The sequence below is a fragment of the Spodoptera frugiperda genome, chromosome 9 (genome assembly GCF_023101765.2).
Source record: "Spodoptera frugiperda isolate SF20-4 chromosome 9, AGI-APGP_CSIRO_Sfru_2.0, whole genome shotgun sequence".
NCBI lineage: Eukaryota > Metazoa > Arthropoda > Insecta > Lepidoptera > Noctuidae > Spodoptera > Spodoptera frugiperda.
The window spans coordinates 2,186,269-2,207,352 of NC_064220.1; the positions used below are offsets into that span (position 1 = coordinate 2,186,269).

Here is a 21,084-nt window from a genome sequence, read left to right on the forward strand (position 1 = left end):
TCTAAAATTAGTGAGTATCAATTTGACCATTATATTTAGTTACTAACCGAACTTCACAAACATTTAGTTATTTGACCTTTGTTATAAAACAAACAAGCCATTTATCTCTATCAGTATACGTTATTTTTATAATTCCAGTTCACACAGCAAGTTTGGATTTAACACATGTAAAATTAAATTCGTAATTATGTCACTTTGTATGATAACATGAACAAAATATGTATGTTTTGTCGGTTCACCGTATTATCGAAACGAATACTAAGTAGGTAATACGTATGTACGAAGATAAAAAGTTAAACACTTATGACACGGTTTAAATAATAATATTCAACAATTGTCATCATTATAATTACCCAATATTTATATATTATTCCTCTCCAGCAGTTGTCATTGATTAAAATTGAGCAGGTAAGTAACCATTAATCTTCTTTATTAAAGTACCTAACTACTGCAGTAGTTATAAGTATCGTGTGTGTAATAATATACATAACATAACAAATAAACCTATAATACTATTAAGTAAAACCGGAAATCGAATCCAAGAACTACAGTAACATGTATAAAAACAAATTCATAAGTGACAACCCTAGTCTGCGCGAGTCTGCGCGTACGCATAATGTAGGCAAGGGATTAATTTTTAATCCAGTTACACAGTGAGATCTCAAAATAAATGGCGTAGGCAATAAATATGTCGTGACAATAAATAGCCACATCACTAGGATAAAACTAGACGGTTATATGAGATAACTATTCATCTAACGTCTTGCTAGTATTTGTCTTAATGTTATGAACACCTGCTGGACGCTAGGCTATGTTGGATAGGTCTTGATTTTATTGCTTTACTTACTGTAAAGCTTAGATGGCAGCTTTATTTAGAGAACTCGTTGGCCCTTTAGTGGTTTCAGTCAGGTGAGGATCACAAACTATAGATTTTATCATCATTACCTTTAAATAGCAAACATCACCCTACCTTCCAAAATTGTGCTACGGGTTACCGGGGCTCCGGCTCGAAGAGCAGGAGTAGGAACGGGTTGGTTTTTAGTCAGTAAAGGTCTGACACTTCCTCTCGCCTCACCCAAAGTAGGAAAACCCATTGGATGATTTCCCCCTCCCCAAACCTAACCGTAAAGTGACTATGAACTTAATAACACTTAGCTCTTGACAGGAGATTTAACAATAGTTGTTGGTGTTTGTATAAATCAGCCGATGAACCAGGTGTTCATCTTTTAAGTTCTTTGCAGTAGACTCAAAATCGTGACCTGATTTTGAACTGAGTCAAAGCTACGTCCTACCGCCTACGAATACATCATGTGTAATACTTGATGAAACTTACACAAGGCATCAAATAGATAACTTAACTGACATACTGACTCATTGGAACACTGTTGACTCACCCATACGTCATGTAGGTATAAGCACTGAAAGTAACAAGCCACGATTTTGAGTGATAACCAAATTGAATTCATAAATAGTCTGAAAGGAATAATAGTTACGTATGATTGCGTAATTTGACGTAATAATGTTATAATATAATATCAGCCTTTATCTCATTGCTAGGCAAAGGTCTCCTACGTAAGAAGGGAGGCGTATTGAGCAATGATCACGTTGGCAAAAGATGGATTGAATCGAATGAATTGATTATAGGGAGATATGACTTTTATGTTATACTACACATTGATAATAAGATGACGATGATTAGGAAGTCATTAGGATTTGGGAGGCCTAAGTAGTTCACAGCACATGACACCCAGACCCGAAGCAACATTTTGTGGATCGCACTTTTGCTGATAATTATGACGATAAATAAGTAATTGCCTTTTGAAACTAGACTAGTTATTCTAATCAGTATGTAATCACAAGAGACCACGATACACCAATAAAATCCTCTCAAAGCCTTAAATAAAATTCAGTCCACATTATATACCATAGCTTTATATTATACATAATCCGATAACTCAGTAACCGAGACGGCCATTGATAGTACAAACGCAACAGGATCTATTGTTTGTCCATTACGATCACTACTTGAACAGCTAACACTAGAATGGCTTTGTTAATTTTCTACTGCATTGCTGGTCCTTGTAAACTAATTGAGTCCAGCTAACCACTCCATTGTTATATGATAAACGTGGTAATCGAACTAAGGGATTGAGGGAAGATCGATATCCGATGTTAAAGTTATATTGGATAACGTACCTAGTTAGTTATTTGTATTAAAATGACCATATTCAAAGCATTTACTGAACTACTAGTAGTTATAGAGGTTTTTAAAAACAAGCAGACGATCACCTGATGGTAAGCATTCGCCGTTGCCCATGAACAACCGAAACATCAGAGGCGTCACAAGTGCGTTGTCGGCCTTTTGGGGGTTAGGAATTTAAGGGTCATTTAAGGAAAAAGGAGATTGGGAAGAAGGTAATAAGGGCCTCCGGTAACCTAGCTCACTCAACGAAACACAACGCAAGCGTTATTTCACGTCGGTTTTCTGTCAGGCCGTGTTATTAAGTTATTACTCTGGTCGAGCTAGCCCATTCGTGCCGAAGCATGGCTCTCGCAAATTTGGTGGCTTTTAATGTTACAAGTTCTTGGGCTACGGTAAATGTTCACCATCAGACAGTCTCTAACGAGGCAGATTTATCTGATCTAACATCACTCCAATTTTTCTTGGAACACGTTTTCAAGGCAATTTGGCTTCATAAAATTTTCAAGTCAATATTTAGGCACCATAATCGGGTACATGGCTTTGCCCTTGATTTTCCATTAACAAAAAAAAAGTTATATTTGCTGCATTACAGTTTCTCAGTACACTGCTTTTTACTTTGTAAATAAAATCCCTTTCCATCTCGCATTCTGAGAAAATACTAAACAAAGATTGTCTCTCGACTTCTTTTATCATAACACAAAATTGTACACAGTAACGTCATAATAATTTACGAAGAAAAATAAGTTTAACAAGTTAAAAGAGAAAACATTTTATCTATGTGAACAAAAGCCAATTTAGGCCAAATACTTTGCGAAGATGTTTGGCAACCAAATCGAATTGAAATGTGCTCATCTTTTCACGAAATATAGGTAACTATGTAATAAGTTAAGTAACTGTTGGAAAATTCAAAACATTATACAATTAACTACAAGTATGTGGAGCAAATAAAATTGTTACTAAAGCCCACATAAGAAACCGTACGACTAACTACTAGACATTCCATAAGCGCTTGACAACGCAATACTAGTAACAGCTAATGAATGACACGCAAAGAATAACCCGAATAAATTCGATATTGCAGCATATTTTATAAATGTTCTTAGATCGTGAGGTATACACAAAATAGTCGTATAACACATTACGGACGTAGAGGCAGTGCGACCTCTCACTTTCTCTAGAGAAGTATGCGGCCGCTCAAGTTTTTGCAATGTCAAAAAAACCGTTAGCAAAGATATCTGGGTCCTATGAAATCTTTGAATCTTGTTTGAATGTTACTGTCTCCGATATAATTTGTTGAATGATGTTAAACAAGAAACACGTTTAGATTTCAGATAAAAATAAAACATCTAAGGTTCTCAGAGTAACTTGTTGTTGAAAATCATTACATTACAATATCTATATATTAATACGTGATGCAAAAACTTTGGACCGCTTTTTACGAAAATTGCGCGGACGTAGGAGCATAAAATTTGGTACACTTATAGTTTATGTGTAGGAGAAGTGCAGGACGCTAATATTTTTCAAAAATAATGCTTATAAAGTACATTAAATCAATAAATAAAACATTACACACACATGCATAGTATCTGATCGTATTTGACAAAACGTCAAAATCTATAGACATTGCGATGATATTCTCACGTCTCATATGAAAAGAGTTTTATAAAAGAGTTTGTTTGAGTTTGAGTTAAATAAAAATTATCCTTGAACGTATATGGTTGAATTTCGACCACTAGGCGACCACTAGTCATTTTTATTCTTTGAAAGGTTGTTATTACGTGTGTGTGTAGGTTTACTTATGGAAGAATGTATAAACATCAAACCCAACTAAAGTGGCAGAAAACGCAGTAGGTTATTTTAATCCAACCTTCAGATCAAACTCCGACCACCGAGCCAGCAATATTAAATAAGTTAAAATAAAAATTAATAAACGTGATATTTAATGAGCCAGTAATGCGATGCATACGTGATTAATTCGTGAACAGTCCAATGACAAACAGCTCTACACAAGCAAACGGAAAGATACTATCTCAAGCGATTAATTTACTACTCTTCCCGTCACTATAATTGACACAACTTCACAGACAAACATCCAATAAACGCATATAAATGGAAAGTAGGGGCAAATTAACGATTCCTATGGCAGTGACATCCTTTATGTTATTTCAGACACGTTCATTACGCAGGCGAAACCGAATAATTAACTAGTATACGTATAATCGGATCTATAATACGATTCTTGAGTGGTTTTTGCCATTAGGTACGTGGCAGTTGAAATGGGAATTAGAATCAAATTATACTTCTATCCCAAAACAGATGGAGAAACAAATTCCAAGACATGTTTATTTTAAGAAGATTGTCAATAAAACGGGTGTCAAAGAACGACCTCCCCGTCCCACGGCTGCCGACATCCTGAAACTATTAATTCAACTTTCCACCGATAAATCAGTCCGGACGAGCGATGAAAATAATTTATTTCCAACTACCCAACAATTTATAGGGCGTAAAGTGTTAACATCTTCTTTAATATTTCCACATTAAGGTGATGCAGGTAAGGTTTAAGTGCTATCATAATAATAAGTTTCCGGTATTAGCTCATTCAAGGATTTAGATAAGACTCATCCCGGTTCGAAATAACTCCGGATATAAAACTAGGTCAGCGTTCGTTTAAAAATGATCAGTTTCCTTTCCTTCTTTTCATACCTTTGCAGTTATTATTTTATTCTTACGATGTTCTTTACAATTAAAATACCATTGTTTTAAAATCGCAACAAGACTCTCTGTAAACTACCTACTTTGTTATTGTAAGGGAAAGTGAGGCCGAGTCTTTTGAGTCGTGCTGAGTACAAACTAGAGTAATATGTAAGTTATCAAACAATGGGTGACATAACGACGTTTTTAACTTTTAAACAAGGGCAAAGGGTAGACACCAGACGGCATTGTATTATAATAGGGTCATTAATGAAATGTAAGAAGTCACATTATTTAATCCATCTAAGAATTAGAGCCAGAGAAATTGTGTTGACTCTGTAAGAATAAAATCAAACCATTTTAGATCCATTAAATATATAATCTTAATTTAATATGTTTAATCCGAAGAACAAACTGCAACCACAGAACTTATGTGGTCGTACTACGATAAATGAAACATTCATGCAATAACTACCTAAAATATCAAACAAAAAGTCACCCGCTAGCTAGACATAGCAGTGGTGAACGCAACGTCTACAAAAACTAAATAACGTCGATAGAAGCGAACAAACGGACTGGTTTAACAACAAACCAGTGAACAAAGGTCAATACATTATGTTATAGTATTAGACTCAATCGAGCACTAGATATACACACACACATACAACCGGACGCACGAGACTAAAGCCTGGTACATATTACACTAGTTTATTATTCCAACAACGGATACCACCCGGAAAAGGCAACAAATGCCGGAAATAGTACGAAAGAAAATGTATAGCACTTTCCATTGTACCATCCGACACTTTGAAGGTGGATCTTATTTCTATTCAAGGTACAACTTGGGGTTTCGGACATTCAAATACGAGTAAATAATATATTGGATGTAGTGTCCCGGCGTTGAGAACTAAGCTTAACCCTTTCCGTATAGAAACGGATGCGACTCAAAAGAATTTACTTTCACTGAGGTGTTACGAATCGTACGTCGGCCGTGGATCCATAATCCAAAGAGATAACAACGCAACAAGGGGACTTAACACTGCGCTTGGACCGTCTTGCGGGATCTGACCTACATGGAACGGATCACGACTTCTTCAAAGATAGCAGACAAGGAAATATGTAGCGCTATTGTTGTAAAATATTGGATCTGCGAACATATTTTATCGGTGGATGGGAAAAACTAAATTATATCGTGATAAGTGGTTAGTGAATGACGGTGTGTGGTCTACATCTATACCTTATTTCATACACCATTTTGTTGGTTATGAAAAAAATTAAACTTATCGCTATAAATTGGTCACAATTTGATACCAATAACAATATTCCAGAGGAGAATGCCTCATAAGATTTGTTGTCCAAAATTGCACTCCCACTCACAAGACAGAAATGAAACGCCTTTCATTCAAGCATATATTTAGTTATTTATTAATGAAAAATAAAATATCAACCAACGACATTGAAAACGATACCATTTTGACCGGTTTTATCGATATAATAAACAAGCAGTTTCAATTTTAATAAGCATATTATTCTAGCCTTCACGTTTGGCTGAAATATCCGCATAAATAAACATTATACCTAACTAAATACTATATGATAACTTTAACTTGGGTTCAAGGTTAAAATATAATATTAGCAGGCAAGATAAATTAACTGGACACTGGATGCATTATTCATAAATAGGTATAGTAGGTATATAGTCAATATTTTGAATGGTTAAAAGTTTTAAATAAGTTTCTTCGAGACTGAACACTTGGAATATTCTTTTTTCTAGACCTTTTGTAAGTAACAAGATGCATTTTGTATATATGGGAGTGTGAGGCAGCGTGTAATGAGGTTTTGCAATCGTAAAAATTTTGGATTTATCTTATAAAGACTTAAAATTGCTTGTTAACAGACAGGTCGGATGATTTGATACAGAAACAGATGCCTGTTGTGCAACAGTCACAATATACATAATCGCACCAATGCGACAAAGCGTAGTTTAATCCATCCATCAGCGTTTTTACTTAGCCAAAGCCAACATCTGCATAGAAACTAGTTGGGATGTCAAAATAGAATAACATTATAGTAAATAAACATTAAAGACAATATGAAAAGAACCATATTTTACTAAGCGACGTAAAATAATGCAACTTTTTCTAGAATTTTAATATTAAATAGCAAAGTATACAGGTTCTAATTAAATGTTAAAACAAAATTCTTCACTTTATGACTTTATGAAATATCGCTAGAAGATGATTCAACATTTTTACGAAGCATTATTTTTAAACAGAAATCTTCATATTGTTTTACCTATAGAAGTGTTAAAGATTGTGTTATGAAAGATAGTTAATTAACTAATAACTTTTTATATGTTTAAGTTCATATATTATGTATTATGTAATCTCTAAATAACTATTGTTTGTCACTAATAGTTAGTTAATTTGCCTAAATATTGCAATAATATATTTTGTTTTTGATTCGGACCTGTGGACTACCTAGCGGGTTTACCGGAGCTCCGGCTCGAAAAGCAGGCGTAGGAACGGAGTGGATTTTAGTCAGTAAAAGTGACATTTCCTCTCGCCTCACCTAAGGGGGGAGAAGTCATTGGATAATTTTCCCCCCTTAATAAAGGGGGAGAAGTCATTAGATGATTTTCGTCCCAAAACAAAAAAAAAAACATAGATTGATTTTATTGATTAAAAATGGATAATATGTTAAATAGTTATATTGCTCGACAACTAACTACGTGAGTGTCGAGCAAAAGATAAGCACGTACATTAAATTCCTAGATAAAATCATTGTTATACTTGTATTAACATTACACACTAGAGAGACCAGGAAGAGAGCCGAAAGAAAAAATATTGAAAATAGAAGAAAGAAAGAGAAACCATAGACGGCCGCCAGTTATCTAGATCACACACCACAACAATATGGAATGATAGCAGCGGATGTTGATACGGATATGACTCAAAATCGAGCGTTATGGCGAAAATGTGCAAGGAGTACGGATTTCAACAAAATGGGAATAAAAAGCCAGGCAGAAGAACAGGATTGACATGCATTTTTTATGATATAAGCCGGTGGTAAGATGGTAAGCAATCGCCACCGCCCATAGACACCCGAAACACCAGAAGCATTACAAGTGCGTTGCCGGCCTTTTGAGGGTTAGGAATATAAGGGGCCAATAATGAGCCAAATTGTCTTAACAAAATTACAGTAGACAGACATTTTATTCGGAGCTAGGACAGATAACGGTCTCCAAAAAGGCCAATTTTGAGCTATAAAAATACCGTAACAACGTCTTGGCGCCGCGAACAATTCACGTGAACATTACAACAATCACGTTGGTTCAAAAACGAACAAATGTCAAATTTATAATCCAAGGGGGCGAGAATTCGAGGGGACCAAGAAACCCCACCGCTTAAAGTAAAAGCTTCCTCGAATACAAATAAAATAAACCGTCAAACAATCTATGAACCGAAATAGAATGCAATTTTGCTTGTAACGTATAAATAGCTACACCGTTAGGGCTAAGGGCGAAAATAGCTACGCTCGTTAGTTGAAATATCTCAAAAATAAAACAGTCTTAAAAAAGAGAGAGATAACTTAAATCCAGCACCTTGTTAGGAAGTATCATTAAAGGAAATTAAGTCTCTTACCTATTTAAGGAGACTTTTACAAAGTTATTTGCGCCTAGGTATAAAACATCTTTATTTATTGTATAAAGAAACTAGACACGAACTTTAAAGTCTGAACTCTTAACTAGATTCAGGAACTATCTCAGAAGTGACAAATACGGCCATTATTTAAATTCGTGCAATAAAAGGACTTAGTACAAAGTGGTTGTATAATAACTGAAGGAGATATTAGAAGGGTGGCGCTGAAATGGGAATGCATGGGGTATTGATTGATAAAATCGATGCTATTAAAATTTTATAGCGTCACTGCTCGATAAATAGAGGAACGGCTCTATTTGTAAAGACAAGTAAGTATCGTAATATCGATGCGACAACCTGCTATAATATGCTATTAAATACCGTTTATATTCCGCTTCATAAAATAGAACGAGACAAAATGGAGCCCTAATGGTTGCATGCATACATCTTAGAAAATAGTAGCTGCAGAAAGTAGCACCTCTGCCAAGCCCTTCGAAGAAAAAAGGTCTAGATGTTATCTTGGCAAATGTAATCAGAATAATTTCTTAGAACATCTTAGTAACAATACTGTGGTTAATTTCTTAGAATCCAAACATTATTCGGACCTGATAGAATACAGCGCTGAACTATCGTTTAGAACTATGCAAATAAATGTTTCTGTTAAATAGATAATAGTTTGTAAATAGCGTCATAGTCATCGCTTATCATCAGATGAGACGGTGGTCAATGTGAGCATATCTCTCCGTATCTATTCAATTTGAAGTAACTATAGTGGACCTTAATTCAATCACAACAAATGTGCCATTATTAGTCCCATATTTTCGCTTGCCAATCTGTGATTGCACTTCACTTTTACTTTATCAAAGATAGTGTCATCATATTACAGCCAAAATAGTGGATTGGTGGTACTGTTGTTTCTGTTCATTCATAGATGGATGAGTCATTCAATATAAATACAATAACTAACTAGAAACATCTAATAAAAACCAATCCTACAAAACTAATCTAAATTCGCAACAGGAACGATACTGGCAAATATTTCCTGTTTGTAAATATTGGAATCACTGAAGACATTAATATAATAGCATTAACATTCTTAAGATAAATTACAAAGCTAACATTACCGACGATCGGACATGAATACTAAAACACAATGACATCTGGCCGTAAAGACCTTCAAAATGAACATTATAAACATATTTAAGGGTCAAATAAACGAATATGTTTGGCAAACAAAACATCTTTCGACAAACATGTGTGTAAACGTGACTTCATTGTTTTTCTCTTCGCCAAAATGTTTCCGAGTTCACACCGGATTTTTAGAGAGCTTCTGTGAATGTTAAATAAGGCGTATTAAGAAGCTGCTTCTCCAAAGCTGGCCATCTATTACTGTATAAGTCTTTATGATCGATAATAAACACCAGTCTTTATAAAACCGTTATCTATAAATAATAATAACTCGGCGCCTGTACAAACAATGTGATATCTTACGCAACCAGCTGCCTGCTCTAAAAATGCTCCGACCATTTGTAAAAGGGTGGAGTAAAACCTCACATTTATTGTGGCATGTCATACTAATCAAAGTCGCATGGAGACCGCTTTTTCTTATATAAAAATGTCCCCTTCAAAATCAGATGTTATTGAACTCGTTTCAAACGAAAATGTACCAATTTCCGATTTCATTACGTTATGTTTTTATTCTAAACAGACGAATTCTTACGTAAATAAGAAAATAAATAGCAATATTTTGCTTTTGAGCAAACATCGGCTGTTTATATCAGTTGCTCGGCATATTGTTACAGGTAGCTTATAAATAAATAATTTAATAGCAGTCGTGTTCAACATTTAACTTAATAATGTAAATAGAAATTCATCTAATAACAAATTAAGTGGTTTAACATGTAGGCACTAGGTACTAAATTATTACTGTAGTAATAACTTCAATGAATGAATCACGTAGTGGTGAATCTCTTAAAGATACTTTTCACACATGAAGATATTTTTGATACATTTTTAGTTTAGAAAAACATTACTAAGTTCCAAAAAAACAGATTAGATGTGTAATAGTTACTCGCACTTTGTTTTTAAACGAGTTTGATTTATGCTCCATGTTGTATTTTGATTTACGGTCACAGAGTTAATAATATCTAAACAGTGTGGCAACAGTATGGAGCGTCTGTCTGTAATTAAATGATTCAAGTGCTTTCGGTAACAAGGCGCTTGAAATAATTACACAGAATTCTGCACTAGACGGTGTCTGACTAAAGCGAACTAGGTATTATGAGCAGATATTGCATGACATTGATGAAATGTCAGTTTGTGATGACAGGAGAATACAACATTTTCGTTACCACTTATTGTTTTCACCGGTATCGTATGAGCTGATCCAAGAATAGGATAGTTTCCTGAGACAAAAATAAATTATTTCGACTTCTCAATAGTTTCAATAAAATATTCACAAAAAATCACACTTTCATCCATAGATTTCGATGATCTACTTAACTTTGGTATTTTTCTAGAAAGAAGTCTGCTATTTGATGTAAAAATTTGATGACGTCATTACGCACTTTTTCATACAAACATCATAGAAAACATAGTTTTTGAAGTTTCGAAAAAAGTATTTCATTTGATTGAGTAGTAGGAAATTAGCTTATTGGACATTAAACGGAGATCGGGCAGCGGCACTCTCTGATAAATCTAAAACTTAAACTGCGACCCACTTGCCAAAATTGAAGATTACAACAAAGTTAATGTATCAATTAAAAAAAAATGTGTCCGTTACTACACAATTTCATCTACACTTACTACATTCCTTCACAACAAATTCGTTAAAAATATATTTCAAAGGGATTTACTTAAGGTTAAGCAAAAAGCCAATCCCCCTAAAACGGAAGATTCCTATGGCGTGGCGCTGAGCGAGGGTTAATGAATTGGTTTCCCTTTTCTATTATTAGTTTCAGTCACTCTTCCCTTAAAACGAGACTAATTTAATTGGAAGTAAGGCAGCAGTTCAAGCTACCCTTAAACTGTCAAACAAATCTTGAACCTTATTATTTTTACAATAATGTTGACATTGCCTAAGGGTTCGCAGTTGGAGCAAGATTTATTGATTTTATTTTTAATTTTTTTAATAAATTCTCAGTGATAGCGCAAAATCTAAAAATCTGTTCGGTGTATATGACTTATGACAATAAACATGACCTACGTCATTTCTACGTAACTATAAAACGTACGTAAAAATGACGTCCCTCGATAGTTATTTCAAATCAATATAACTATCTTCAAAAGTATTTGTTTCCGTAAGAAAATAAAAAAAGACGTGAAATGTTTCAAAATAATCTACAAGACGGACATTAAAATAGAAATTAGTCATCTACCCTATTCTGTTCGGTGTATAGTTAGTTATGACAATAAGCATGCCCTTTTTTACTTCGAGCTAACTTATAACTGAAAAGAGTGTGTTACATTTAATCATAATTATAAGATTGTTATGGAAACTTGATGGTGTATTTAAGAGGTATATTAAGTAGGATAACTTGATGTAATCGGTATCTGTAGCTAAATAGCTAATGGGTATAGCGACCATTGACATATCCGTTGCAATCTGTCTGTTACTTTCGCTAGACGAGTCGAGGATCGACTGTACAGACAGACTACATAGCGTACAGTGATTAGACACAGTGTTTCGGTCAGTTTAATTTGTCTGCACTTCGTATTGCGTACTTGTTTGTGAGAGAAGACATTTTGTTTTTGAGTGTAAGTTTCTGATGAATAGCTGATGTTGACTATACGAAAACGAATACGTTAAGATGTGTTGTATACAATCACAAAATAAATACCTAAGGGTGCTTATTTACCAGAGATGTAGTTGCTATGTAATAGCTAAGCTGTTAAATTATGCGACCGTTCCCACTAATACTAAGTTTTGTAGCTGTGCAAATAAGATGTGCTATGAAGATGCGCCGCCCCAAATTAGCTGTGCGAGGAAGATGCGCAGCTCGGGCATGCGATATATCGATGTTAGGGAAGCCATCCATAGCACGCATCTTTCCATATAAAAAAAACATCCGTCCGTTTCCACCAGTGTTAAGCTATGTGTTCCTATGTATGTGTACCAAGCGCGTACCATCGCAACGTAGTATATCTCTGGTCGAAAACCCTAGTAACTACTAATCTCAGTCCAACCTTTCAAAGAATGAAAAGAGCAGTTTGAAATTAATTATTTAACTCAATATTAGTTTACCTAGTAAGATAATAGACGAAACTATTAAGTTAAAAGCTTAAACATTAAATTGAAAACAAAGCAGAGGTATTTAGAACGCCTCGCTCAATTATCAGTTCAAGGAATACTCAATAATGACGAAGACCGATTAACCCTGTGGCTTTGTTTTGTTACTTAATCGAAGATTTCCAAGCAAAATGTACCGCGCGACTAATTCATAGAAACCGTCTCCCATTTTATAACAATTAACTAACTAAGTAAGATTTAATCGAGTAACTAATCGAAAGTGTTACTCCTACTCATAACTATAACTACTTCTTCTTGCTTTCTTTTTGGTTAAAAAAACGTTGCGATTTTCTCCTGTGTCGTAACTAGGTGCGTTTACAAACATACAAGTTCACATACACATGACACCCAAACCAGAAACAACAATTAATGGATCACACAAAGAGTGACAGCCGGCTGCCCTGCCACTGCACCAACCGTGCAGTCAAATTTACAATTTCTTGTAGTTACTGGGTTTTTGCAGCTATTGATTGACAGTAATAAATAAGCATAACAGAATTTGCAATGAAATTGCATCTTCGTCTATTCTATAAGAATATAAAAAGCCAGCGAAAATAGGGTGTTACATTTATAATATTGTATCTTTTAATACACTTTCGGAGAAGTTAAACTAAATAGTTTGTTCGCGGCTTTAAATCTGTTCAAATTTCGTCTTTGACACTCTTTTTGCGACATTAATTAACTGACGTCGTTTTATAAGAAGAGTTAGGCATTAACGGCGTACGCTGGGCACCGTGCCAGCAATCTTACACTGAGCATCTTACAGCTTACTCCATGTTCCTATTTATTATTGCAATTATTCGCGAATCACCTCATAATCAAAGAGAATTGGCCTTCATTTAAGCAAAAGTCGCATCGAAATCGGTCTATGGGTTTTCGATGTTCCCTTTCGCGACGGGAAAAGGGTGTAACATGTGATAGGGAGAATGGAAGACTAAGACATTTTGTATCAACCCCAACCAACTTGGAATTGAATTGATCCTGTGTTCAGCCATTCATCATAATTATTGTGGGTCTTACTTTGAATCCCGAAGCGCAAAAAATAAGATGATTTGCAAATCTCAAAAGCAGTCCCTCACTGGATTAGATTGATCTGTTTTTGGATTTATTTCCTAGAGTGTAGTAGACATGTTTATTAAGAAAAATACTTCACACTTCACATAACTATCACACGACAATTTCTGAATAACAGAAATAGTAGTTTTATGTTCGAATTAAATACACGTTGCGCAGTAGCCGGTGTGGTGTGCCAACCATGCAATTAAATGGACAGATATTATAATTCTGTCAAAACACGGATCCATGATTAGCGCATTTGCCTTAAATAGGATTATTAGCACACACACACACATTAGGTACTTCAAATTCCAAACAGCAAATGCAGGATTACATTAATTAGAATATTAACTATATGTATGTTAATCATTATATTACCTACTTTAATAACTGTGATAATGGTACTTTAAAATATTGTTTTATAGTAGTAAAATTAACGCGTTTACAGCAAAGAACATCCCGTGTGATTTTATTGATTTTTAAATAGTTAGTAAAAATACATTCGGTTTCTTATCATTCCACAGTGTAGGCAGAAGTGATTAAGTACTGATGAATTACTGAGTACTAATGCAATATTTTTAGTAGCAAATAACTTGAGGAGGAAGGCTTTTTCAAGTTTTTCAGCAGTGGTGATGATAAACGTAATTAAACTACCTACTACTACCTAACTAATTAAGCCAAAGAATAAATAAAAAATTTATCAACTCTATTTCGGAGTCGAAGCCAAGCTTCCTTCATCGGCAGTCGACTGTCGATCTCTTGACCAACGAGGCAGGCAATTTCTTGTGTTAAGTTTTTTTTCTAATTATAGTTCAAGAACATCATTTTTCACGTTAACCTAATTGCCTTTCAAGTCTGTTAGTCACAAATGAACGATGGCAACCTTAATTATCACCAGAGCTCATACTGTTTTTTTGCAGTTAGCAACACCATGTTTTATTAATCATCGATGCGATTATCAGCACTAATTTGACGATTAATCGTTACTATTGATTAAAATGCGATCATTCAATTGCTATATGCTATAACATGCCGTTATCAGATCAATGTTAATAAATAAATGACGTATTCGCCTTAATCAATACGTTCAAACACGATTATGTTTCGCAGCGTTTTTAATTAAGATAAAACATAACATGGCACGCTAATTTGACATAAGCATAAAGTTGCCAGAGCAAAAAAATGTAGTCTATTAAAGTTTAACGACCCCAAACGTTAAAAAGGTCAAATAAAAAGTATTTCACCCTAGTGAAGTGTGTAGTTTTAAAGTGTCAGGTTGAGCGACCGATATATGTTGAGACGCGGCAGATGATCGATGTCGCCCCTAGCGGCGGCGACCCGTGAGCATCGGGAACTGTCGGGAAGGGTGCGGGAGATCTTTAATACAACTAGTTAGATGGTAACAAAAAACAAACAAAGCTGGGTGGTCCGACGTCCGCTACCGAGCAGTTATGCGCTTACGTAAGAGTAGAGCATTTCCCTCATTGTTCACAAGTAACTTCGTGGATTAAGTAGGTACCTAGTTTAATGGCACTTTGTGATAACCAATTTTAATGTTCACTTAGGTAACTTTTGCGGTTTCTGATCTTTATTTGAATAGACTGTCACGTTAAATTACATGTGTGACACAAACAAGTGTTCATTGATAGTATTTGCAACGTAAAACAAACAGTCGACGCCTCCATTACACATTGCACAACAAACCTTTGTATTGACCTATGAATTCTATGATAAAACGAAAACTTTATCTCGACTAGTTCAAACATAAACACCACTACATGTAGGTACAATGTTTTTAGGAGTAGGAATTAAGAGTCGACCAATCGTAAAACTCCGATAACGAGGTTGTTACAAGATCGACGCGTGCGCAACTGCGATTAATATAATTGCTAGCCATTATTGAGTGCTATCGACAGCAAAACGTTACTCGATAGTTACCTACACTGACTTAAACATATGTTTTAATAACACTAGGAAGTTTTCTTTATTAGAAACAAAAAAGAAAGTTGTTTAATTTTCTTTTTATAAAAAACATGTATAGGTAATTATGAAGTGACATTTTAAACACATGTTGTACAGGAAAATGGATAAACATTTAAATACTCTTCACAGCACCAAGTTTGCTGAAGACTCGTAGGAAAAACAATAATAAATAGGCCCCTACACTCTACTACAATGATGACTAATTGGCTTGGTGCCTACAATGATTTAAATTGAATATATAAGTACTAAGAAGTCAGTGAGTGAGCTGGGGAATTTGGACTATTATATGAACACAAACAATATCATTACTGCTTAGTTAATCATATTTTACTTTGATATTCACATACTGAGAACTAAAATTAAAAACAGTCGAGAAACAATTCTGATTGATTAAACCACTTAAAGATGACATAATAACCTTTTAAAAGTGCAAAGTAAGTTATAAAAAACAAATTTCACCTTGGCAATAAAAACTGAAAACCGAACCGCCTTGGGGTAAAATAAAGGGCCAGATATCTATAGGAAATAATTCCATACATTACACGACAGGTCCTATACAAAAAGTGAGGTCTGTCCCCTTTTGGAAGCGGTTGGCCCTTGACACAGTACCATATGTAGGGGTCAAGGTAATCCACTTGTCCAAAATGTCCGTTCTGGCTTCACTGGACTTCAATACGGCATGGAATTTCTATAGAACAAGTTTGTCAGGGGGCTATTTAAGTAGGTACTTGACTTAATTTTTTTAATCTCAGATATTTACATTATAATAGCTGTTTATTTGGAGAATGTAATTGTGTTTACATTTCAATAATTTCTGTTAACTTGTCGGTTTTATTATTAACATGCGGAATATATTTGCAGTAATTCCTCAATTGTTTTGTTGAAATAAAAACAAACTACCTAATTAAAATGCCAGTTTAAAGTTAGAATCGTGATTAAGTATAAAATATGCTATTTTTACTCTATACTGTTGTTGTTTAACTAACTAAAAAAGGATTAACAAAGAATTGGAAGGCAGTTCACAGCATTACTTACTTAGCAACTGTTTTTCTAACTAGATAAAATACATATAAGTCATAAATATTTACATATAATACACAAAATATCAGTGTACATTAATAATTGCAATTACAAACATACAATCTACAGTTCCAAGTGACAATCTGATTAGATATTGTATGTTTGAATTTGTTGATAGGATTAACTACTTAATATAAAAAAATGCCTACTAGCCTACTATTACTTAACTTAATACCTATACTAATGAATAAAGCTGAAGAGTTTGTTTGAATGCTATTATACATTAGTAAGTATCCAAAGCAACTCGAAATAAGTGTATGAAGAAGTTCAGTTAAACTGTTGAAGTCAATAACAAAGATTAAAAACAACACAATATTGTGTTGATGTGTTCAAGGTTCCTTTTTTATGGATTGGCATAAAGAATTAATTGCTATTTAATTATGGAAGTCATAAATCTAACATTGCAAGCAGATGATATTTGTAAATATCTTCTTGTAATGTTCAGAGATCTACTAGTTATTTTATTTTTAGCCATGATCGTCTTACTGCAGAGCAAAGGCCTCCTTACCCTCCTTCCACTCCTCTCTGTGCAGAGCTTTCTGCGCCAATTCTTATTGTAGGTGTCAAGTTCGTCCCGCCATCTTCTGGGCCTGCTGCTCTAGTTACGTATATTGTTATTTTCAAAGTCACAGGATATTTGTGATTAATTACTTTAATTTTTTATTTATTAATTACTTCTCATAATTAATGCGTCGCGTGACCTTGGCAAATTAAGTTACTGTGTTATGCGCCGACGTTGTCGCATAAGACAGTCGATGGTTTTAGTATGGAATGGCAATACCACATACCACTACATCTGATATTTCACATGTGGAAGGCAAAAAGAATGCCTCATATTACAAAAACTAACTTAAACCCAGTTAAATTTGAAATTTGAAAAAGAAATTTCATATAACTAATTCCTTAGTTACTTAAAATATAATGCAGCCAGTGTGCACTCTGAAAATTCCTATCATTAAATTGAATTTTCCTTAAGTAATTTTTGTTCTTCTGATAAGAAATGGGGTCTATTATTTAAGTAGAATTGTGTGTTATTTAATCAATATAATTGAGTATAACAGTAATAGATAATATTCCTAGTATAAAATTGATAATGGAACCACATTTTTTGTTCCAATTGTGGTAAATAAAATGGGTCATGTACCTACTGCCTGATGTAAACAATATATTAACTATATCGCTTTCGAATCAATTTAACCAGAACTCTATGAAGAGACGAGAGTAGAAGGAGAGTAGGGAGGCCTTTGCTGTGGGACAACCATGACTAATAATATAATAAAAAGAAAACTATGTAGCTATTTAATTTTCTAAATAACAGAACACTTTTCCGAACAGACAAATCAAACATGTTGTTCAATAATTATCCTTACAAACACTCAATCAATAAGTCAGTTTAATATTGAAAGAATTATTATGTTTAGATTGTCATGATCATTTAGCGTTGAGTTTCAATTGAATGACTCTGATAAAGTGGTGCGAAGTTTGATAAATCAAGTTTATCAAGTTGATTTGTCTTGTTTGTACAAAATAAACTTATGGCAAACAGTGATATGGTCCATTTAATAATTGGAACTGTTTTGTTGTAGTATTTGCGTTTGTTATGATGTTAATTAATAAATAATAAAATAGATTTTTTAGATGTATATTTACCTAGCTTTGTTCGAGGAATGGTCAAAGTCTATACAATGTTAAATTGTTTTGTGGTAGTTAAGTAATGTAGACAAATCAGATGAGGAATTTGTTTGTTTAAGTAATAAGCAAGTAAAACTAATCTCTGGAACTACTGGTTTGAATTTCAAATACTTTTTTGTGTTGAATAGTCCATTTTATGAGGAAAGCTATAGGCTATAAAATATCACGCTATAATCAATAGGAGCCGAGCAGTGTGTGACACTGCAAGTGAGTATTAATGTGAAAACTTTAGAAAAAAAATTAGCAAACAAAGTTATTTTATTTCATTAATATTGTAGTGTTTCGTTCTCCTTTATCACAGTTCATAAACTTATCAGTTACATTATTATATATGTTTAAATTGCATAACCACAGCTAATAAGGCAACATACTGCAAATGAAATTACAACAAAATGTAACTGGATAACATAAAAAATATAAAGTTTGTCATAAAACTCGGTTTTTGGAACATAGCTATACCTACCTATGTACAAAAAAATGAGTTTCTTACTCACATTTAGTGAAAGCTTAGGGAAAAACCTAAAATCTGGCCTGATTTCCTCTAAGCCAAAGAGGAAGGTAGATTAGAAGGAAATCACGGTACTTGTATTCTTATTTCCTTGCAAACCTTGCTACCTAGTACAAAAATATCGATATCAAAAATCATAATAAGTAATAGGTACTTTACTTAATTCAAGTTTTGCAGACAAGTGTCCACCACTATAATCAACGAGGTAATCAATCTACAACTAACTTGTCCACCTCTAAATAAATTAATTGGTATTAAAATACAAAATTACATAATGATAATTAAAGTGTATAATGTTGCCACCATAAATAATGGTGCTCATTCATAGTGAAGCAATTATTTATTCAGAACTAAGTTGAGTTTATAAATTAATTCATGTCATTATTTATGCAGCTAATACGACCGAGTATTATAATCTTGAATAATTGTAATATGCTAGTTATGTGTGTACACTTACTTGTCAGTAAGTATATGTATATCTACCTACTTCACTTAAACAAAAAATTGCCTCTTGCTATGAAAAATCTAGATTAAAATTTTTTCTTTCCTGAAATCTGTGTCTAGAAATTATGGTGGAAGTTATAAACAATGACGTCATCAGCATTAAATTGCAGGCATTGGAGGAAGATAGAAGAATATCTATTTTTTTCAAAAGTAAGTAACATTTGTGTTATAAGTCCCATGTAATAGGGGGTAAGCCTGTTGCCATATATTAGGCACAATTCTAGACTCCTGACTACTGAGATATTTTTTTACAAATCTGAAAAAAAGTCCAGCAAAGCTTGGCCCTAACCAGGGAATCGAACCCAAGACTCCTTGCCCAGCAGTCAACGAGTTGGTATTTTACAATATGTAACTTTAGATACATAATATAATGAATACCTGTTTCCCACTTGTTTCGGACACCTGTAACCATAAGACTTGATATGGTATGTTTCAGTAAGGATATAAATTCACAGGTTGCTGTAAATTTATTAATTAAGGGCTCATTTCACTACTGGTTATTAAGCTTCTGTTAGCTAAGTCTGAGCAAGTTTCATTTAGTTTAACTCAGGAGTTCCCAACCTTATGTTGATCAAGGACCACTTTTTATAATTTAAATACTTGGGGCCAAGGACTACTAATTACTTTTTCCATGTGGTCCCACATAAGATTTTCTCTCTAAGTGAGGTTGGTTGGTTCTCATAGTAAAAAATAGTAACTTTTTGATTATTGAAGTAAGGTATATTTTTATTAGGTGTTGTCTTGTGTATTTTTCTTATTTTGTGGACTATATTTTGCATTCTGGGGACTATTGTTGGGTCACGGACCACCAGTTTGTCAACCACTGGTCTAACTGATGTTTAGTTTGATAGTCAATTTCATTATAAAATATGTCTCAGTTAACATATAAAAGGAACTTTATTAGTCATTAGAAACAGGCCCTAAGTGATACTGATGCACATTTTATAAGGAAAATAAGTCGGAAATTTCAAATTAATCCACTAATGGATATTTAATAAGTGTCTCTGTTTAGTGTTGTCTGAATTAATAAATTCCAAGAATATGTAGGATAATTAAGAGTTATTTTAAAACATATTTGAAATGGTTACAGGATGTCCATTGGGTGACAATAAATGATAATTTATTTTGAACCTAAAGGATTAGTCATACTGTACCTAACAATATACCTACCTACTTAAGTTTTATGTAGGTAGGTATGTTGTGCTAGCCTCAAATTGTTATTATTACCATTATAAGACTATAAATACATTAGAATAAGTCATCTGTTAGGAAAACTATGTAATAAACTAATAGAGAGTATCAATGTTTAATGAAAATGTTATTTCTTTAATCAACAATATTGAGTATAGGATTGCACATTTTTTGCAACATTTCTGTCACAATCAAAGTTAATGTTAGGTAATTATGTACAAAGTCAGTATTAAATTGTAAAGAAAAT

At 33.7% G+C, this 21,084-nt stretch overlaps 1 protein-coding gene across 2 annotated transcripts in view; it reads right to left on the minus strand.

Moving 5' to 3' along the window:
• Window positions 1-21,084, minus strand: part of LOC118271319 (AF4/FMR2 family member 3) — a 182,569-nt gene that overhangs the window by 160,408 nt on the left and 1,077 nt on the right. The gene's annotated exons all lie outside the window — the stretch shown is intronic.